Source organism: Lathyrus oleraceus, chromosome 5 (assembly GCF_024323335.1).
Source record: "Lathyrus oleraceus cultivar Zhongwan6 chromosome 5, CAAS_Psat_ZW6_1.0, whole genome shotgun sequence".
Classification (NCBI taxonomy): Eukaryota; Viridiplantae; Streptophyta; class Magnoliopsida; order Fabales; family Fabaceae; genus Lathyrus; species Lathyrus oleraceus.
In genome coordinates, this window is record NC_066583.1 from 297,822,194 (window position 1) to 297,829,731 (window position 7,538).

Sequence of the window (7,538 nt, forward strand, 5' to 3'; positions counted from 1 at the left end):
TGAGTATTATATCTACCACAAAGATAACTCAAACCTAATAGCTAAAGGTTATGAAAAAATTTAATTAAGAAGTGGGCATGGAGCCACAAAAGCACATTTGAGTGGGTTGTATTAACCAATTAGAAGTGGGTACAAAAATGGTCAAAGTTGACTTAAGATTCAATTCAAAATGAGTATTATGAAAAGAAAGTTTGAAAATCAAAGGCATAAGACCTAGGTTTCTAATGTTGAAAACAAGTGAAAATGTTTGCACAAAAGTTTTTGGTTTGGGTTAAGGATGAGAAAGGATCGAGGTTAATGTGATGGTTAAGGGATAAAACCAACAACATGAGTTCCTTTCTCGAGATCATAGAGATGATCCAAGTAAGTTCCTTTGGAATAAACAAGGACAAGGCAAAAGCAAATAACAAGTCTCAAAAGAGAACCCAAAAGAAAAGGAAACAAGCTGCCAATAAAAGGACTTACACCCAACTCCTGAAAAGCAAAACGGAAACAGAATGCCAATAGATGGACTTAGATCCGACTCCAAACAACAAAACGGAAACAGAATGCCAAAAGAGGGACTTATATCTAACTCCTCAAAACAAACAGGAAACAGAATGCCAATAGATGGACTTATATCTAACTCCTCAAAACAAACAAATGAGAAAAAGCAAACACATGCAAAGCAATCAATCAAACAATGCATCACGCACTATATACAAACAAGAGGCTCAGACAAATAGGTGGGCTTTATTCAAGAGGGGTCATATCAACCTCGACAAACAAGCCAAACTGTCTCAGGTAATCTGTAAGCTCTTAACCACTAACATTGAGAGTTAGGGTGAAGCTGATCAAAGATGGAAATGAGGATGAGACCTCATGCTCTTAACCCTGGCCTGGGTGAGCTCAAAGCAATGAAAACGTGGGGATCCAGAAAGTGGGATCCTATTCCACTTGACCGACTCTATACAAAGATCTTGGGTGTTTATTCAAAAGCATCAGCACGTAGTGCGAGCATAATGAAAGACTCACTGAATAACAGGGGATTGATTGCTAATCCCTTTTATCTGTCAATTGCCTCTTCACTTAGGAGGACTTATCAAGTAACATGCCTCATTTAGAGGTCTTTGGCACAAATGTAAACAATCACAAACAGAGCCTCATAAGGAGGACTTCAGTCAAATGCCTGCCAAAAAGGTGACAGGACTGCCAGACTACATGGAGTAAGAGAGTAGCTACCTAAGTGGTGTATCAACCACAACCCAAAGCTCAAGCAAGAGCTAAAAGCTAGCAACTAATGTACCTGTACAAAAGCTAAACAGTTAATATCTCAGACAGAAAACAAACAGACAAACAGTCCAACTGTTACACAATTCAATGAGCAATGATCAAGCAATCAAATGAAGCAATGAGCTCAAGCCTATCACTTAGAATCCTACAAAACAGCAAGATTTAGTATTCAAATCATTTGGATCTCACAAAGTGATATCAAACCAATCATCTATGCTAAATGTCCAAACCTGAAACACAAAGCACAATTAGTTTATGTACAAAACACTAGTACAAAGACTAGGTTCAAAACCAAATCAAATGATGAAAACAGGAGTCCATCTTTTGCATAATGCACATTCAAACAATTAAGAAAATGTCCTAAAAAGGACCAAGATCAATTCACAAGGCAAATGCTTCAAACAATTCATGTCATGCAAAGGCAAACAATGTGCACAAAGTTGGACATCCAAATTAGAAAATCCAAATCAAGACAGAAAAGCACCCAATGACCTTGAGATTTTTTATGTGAACTCAACATTTTATGAACATCCAATGTGCAAAAAATCAAATCCATAAGAGCTCAATTGATATATGAATGAAAATGCACAAATGCAAGGTCAAGAATGTGACACAAATTGTCACACTACATGTTCATGTGTCTAAAACAGTGATAGCATATGATAAAATTTCCAAACCAAAGCCAAAAAATCATACCACATGTGAGGATCAAGCATGCAAAATTTCAGATCAATTGGATTAACCATGAGCATTTCACAAAGCATTTATCATGACATATCAATTTGACACCATGTTCAATCAAAAATCACAAAGTAAAAATCCAGAAACATACAATTCATGAAATAAATGCTATAACACACTAGGGAGCAAAACAAGAATGTGAAAAAAATTGGGATCAATTTGGACATTTTTTCAATTTTTTATGATTTTTTAAAGTTGAACAAATAAAATGAAATAATGAAATGAAATATGGAAGGAAAATGAAGTTTGAATAAAATCAGATTAAGCATGTGTACATCAGCCAGGTTCGAACACACGCACGCCAGGTAAATGACAATGCAACAATTAAATTCAGAAATATGCACATGCCAGGATCGAACCCACGCAAGGACAGGGAAATGAGAATTTAAACAATTAAGTTCAGAAAATGCACCAACGAGGAATCGAACGCACACACGCCAGGGAAAATGAAATGAAATTCAAAAACACGTGAGCCAGGTATCGAACCCGTGCAAGCAAGGTCCAAAGCGTTCAAGCTAAAACGCTGCGTTTTGAGTGAAGCCTTAGCAACCAGAAACAGACGGCGGAGCAACCATCTTCTCCGGCCAACTAGGCGGAGCTCCGCCGTGGATTTTTCCAGAAATGGATGAATTATATATGGTTCGAAAGAGTTTTCAACGAGGATCATGAATATCATATCAAAATCATCTAAAACCTCATGAATTGAATGGATCGAGCAAAAACATATTGAACATCCAAACTTTAAGTTCATCATACAAGCTCATTTTTCAGCCAAATCAAGATATAAAACTATCAGCATCCTCAGCATTACAAGATCTACATATTTATGGCAAGAAAAAGGCAAAAGGAGATGGTCTAAATTTCACCTACTTGAAATGGCAATGAATGAATTCGCGTGCTCAAGCTTCCTCCAGCTCCAGATCAACTCCCTTTAACCTCTACTGAAGCTTTGCACAAGAATTAGCAATGGAAACAGCTTGAATCTAGCTCAATTTCAACAATCCATCATCATGTTCATGCGTTCAATCTGCTCAAAATCAAGCTCAATTGCCACGAATAATGGATGAATCTTCCTCAGAATTCCACAAGGATCATGAATATGCAAAGAGATTCAAGGTTTGTGTGAAGAAAAAATGAAAATTGAAGAGAGAGAATTTTGGAGGGAATGGAAATTTTGAGATCTGAATCGCTTCTTTGAAAAACAGTTATGATTTAGCTTATATACCACCTGTTAATGACACTGAAATTACAATTAAGCATTGGTTAATTAGGATTAGGAAGATGTGAGGTGAATTGCAAAATTGCACAAGTGTGCTTAGCATGACCAATGTGCACGTGAACAGTACCATGCAAGGGTACAAATTCACTTAAAATCAATCAACAATCATGATGGAAGTGTTAATTTGCTTGCATGATCAACCAAATTTGAATTATCAAATTTCCCTCCAAAATGCATATGTGTGAATAAGTGATCATGTGAGGTTCTTTCATGCAAGGCAATGATTCATTTGGAAAGTATTGGTCATAAGGAGTAATTTGCAAAAAGAGTAGACCAATTTGGAGTTTTGGATCAAAAGTTATGCCATGTTGAACTTCCATGCATACTTTGTGATCATTTGGCCATAACTTCTCAACCAATTATCAGATGAACATGATATAGGACTTTTTGGAAAGAGGAGAGAAATATCTTAAAATTTCATGTTCACCAAAAATTCATTTGAAGTTTCTTTGATGTTGGAAAGTCAAGTTGAATGTGGACCAAAAACTTTCCATTTTTGGAAACTTGAAATTACAGGTCACTTTCCATTTTGGGAAACTTTTGCAATGACTTCAAAATCTTCAAGGTAGATGTTTGACATGATGAATAGGCCTTGTTTGAACATGAATGGGATGTCTCAAATCATTTCCCCCACCTCAAAGCCTTCAGTGGACTGCACAATTGATTATTTGGTCCTCAGATGACCTTGACATGCTTTAATGAACTTGAACCTTCACCACTTGGGGAAAATGCTCCAAGATGGAACCATAGCTCATATAAGCTCAACATAATATCATGTGGTCCTCATCTCAAGGAAAATACAATCATCTCTTACATAAAGGATGCTCTTGAATTGCTTGACCTGTGCTTGCTTAGACTGCAAAACAAAATGTTAGATGACATATTTTTGGTGTTTTGGTTAGTGATTAAAACAAGAAAAGCAAGGATATACAATGCAAGCATGCCTGGTGATCTCAAAACACTCACAAAAGATCCCACCCAAAGGTAAGGAAGCCAAGATGCTTAAAGATCCTTGAGGCTATGCAATGCAATGATATGATGCCATGAGGGATCTTAGGGACAAAATTGGGGTCTTACAGATGCCCTTATTTAAGGTCATTCTAGCCAGAGAAATGAAGGTTAAAATCTTCGTCTCGACGAGGAAGAATGGGCTTAAATAATAACAAAGAGACAAATTTTGGTCCTTGAGAGACCTCATGATGCAAATGTATGTATGCAAAACAAACTATCTCTGTGGGGATATGTGTCCACAAAGAAGAAAAGAAATCAGGAGAAATTGAAAATCCATAGGAGTAATACACTCACTGATGGAATAGAGACTCTAACAGGACTCTTATGGGGATAAGAAAAAAGAAAAAATGCGTGAGCAGGACACGACTTGAAACTGGAGACTTTACTGGGGAGTAAAGGACTGAAACTGCGTGAGCAAGTCACGACTTGCCACTGGGGAAAAGAATTCCAAAAGGAAACAAATCCGATGGAAAGACTCAAGCTGACTCAAAGATGCATGTGCTGGGGAATACGCCAACACAGCAAAACTATCCACACAGGATACCTCAGATGAAAATCCGGACTCGGGCTGGGGAAAGATATGAACAAAACATCCCTGTCAGGGAAAAATGCATGTATTGGGGAAAACGCCAACACAGCAAAAGGAGGATCACAACAGAAATTCCGCTGGGGAAATCTAGAAAGACTTTCCAGGGAAAGCAAAAGGATGAGGTGTTACCGGTTACTGGGTAACAAGCTCAGGAAGAATGAATATCTAAGACCGGTATAAGGGTGAGAGATATCAATCAACCAAAACATCTGAGGAAGACCTAAAAAGGTATATTTCAACTCAGGAAAATCTGACTCCACAGGGGACCGAGGTCATAATAGGGAGCAGAAAGGAAGGAACACCAGGGATACTGGTTGCTGGGTATATAATAGGTGACCAACCAAAGCGTGAATTGGGGTTTACTTCCAAAACAGTCATCATCCGAAAGGAGGGCTTGAAAAAGCAAATCGACTTACAGGGTGGTGATTCGACTCCGCAAAGGGAAAACGAATCTTACTCGAATGGGGAAGGATAGAAGGCTTCAACCAAAGAGCGCATGAGATATATTATCCATTACCATCAGAACGTGGATAGTATGCTCGCATGGAAGATTATCCACAACCGGTTATTGGGTTAGTAAAGGATAAATCGACCGAAACGTGAATTGGTGTATGTGCCAAAACACTCATCATCCTGAAGAAAGCTAGAAAAGCAAACTTGTTTATAGGATGGACATTCGATTCCGAAACAGGAATACGAATCTTACTCAACTGGGGAAGAACAACAAAAGACTTCGACCAAAGAGTGCATGAGATATATTATCTATTACCGTCAGAACGTAGATAATATACTCGAAAGGAAGGAACACCAGGGATACCGGTTATTGGGCATATAATAGGTGACCGATCGAGGCGTGAATTGGTTTTTACTTCCAAAACACTCATCATCCTGAAGAAAGCTAGAAAAGCAGACTTGTTTATAGGATGGATATTCGATTCTACAAAGAATACGAATCTTACTCAATTGGGGAAGAACAAAAAAAGACTTCGACCAAAGAGTGCATGAGATATATCATCTATTACCGTCAGAATGTAGATAATATACTCGAAAGGAAGGAACACCAGGGATACCGGTTACTGGGTATATAATAGGTGACCAACCAAAGGGAGAAACAATCATTATCAACAAAGGATAAATGAGAGTTGACTCGCTGGGGATAAATTGCAAGCATACGACAATTATCCAAACAAAAGGGGGGAAATATCAACACCGAATATTGGATGAAGATAACTGCAAAGAGGGGATTACATCTACCGACTACTGGGTAGAAAACCACGGAAAAGGATATTTGATTCCAACACAGGAAATACGAATCTTACTCAACTGGGGAAAGACCAAAAGGCTTCGACAGAAGAGTGCATGAGATATATTATCTATTACCGTCAGAACGTAGATAATATACTCGCATGGAAGATTATCCACAACCGGTTAATGGGTTAATAAAGGATAAATCGACCGAAACGAAAGGACATCGGGATACCAAACTAGGTATATAATGATGACCAATCAAGGAGAACCAATCGTTACCAACAACAACAGGGTAGACGAAAGATGACTCACCGGGGATGAATTGCGTGACAAAGCAATTATCCAGAAGAAGGGGAGCAACAAACATCACCGACAAACGGTAAATGAAGCAAGACCCGCTGGGGATAAATTGCTTACTCAGAGCAATTATCCACAAAAAGGGGAAGACCCGTTAGGGATGAAATTGCTTAACCAAAGCAATTATCCAAAAGAGGGCAAGGAATATCAATATCGAATACTGGATAATGATAACCGCCAAAGAGGAGAGAGTAGGATTTATAACTACCGAATACGGGGTAGAAAACTACAAACTCTGATGAGGATAAACATAGGGTTTACAACTACCGAATACTGGGTAGAAAACCACAAATTCCGCATGAGGAAAAAAGGTTAGGGTTTATAACCACCAACATGGTATAAAACCACAAATTCTGCTGGAGAGTAAGAAAATAGGATTTACAACTACCGATTACTGGGTAGAAAACCACAAAGAAAAGGACTTATAACTACCGGTTACTGGGTAGAAGGCCACAAACTCCGCTGGGGATAAAATGAATGGTTGCCGATTACTGAGCAAATATTCACTTATACCACAGGGAAGCACAAGAGACGGTCACAAGGCCAATTTAGGATCAAACGAAAAAGTAAAACTGAATCAAGACTCGTCCTAATGAGGATGTAACTCAATAGGGAAACCCATCCCAATATATGTGTTGGGAGGAAACGGAAACAACCGTCGTCCACGAGGATATAACTCAGTGGGGAGTGCAGAAGGAAAGATAAACACTTCCTGCTTAAGGGGCTGACTCTATATTGAGAGATTAGACACCCGACATCTACTTGGGGAAAAAATATACCACCAAATAGCAGGAGACAACAAACAATAGATATATGGCAAAAAATGCAACATGAATATCTGAATGTTATAAGTATGCATGTATATGCGTGTTTTATGTTTGATGAATGCTGACAAACAGACATATCTGACACGTAACAGGTCCAGGAATCAAAACACTCGGTACTACACCTCAAGAGAGAAAGCCAGGATCACCGGAGAACAACCAATCTGCCGGGAATCAAAGACAACAAAATCTCTGCAAGGACGGATCATCAGTCTCA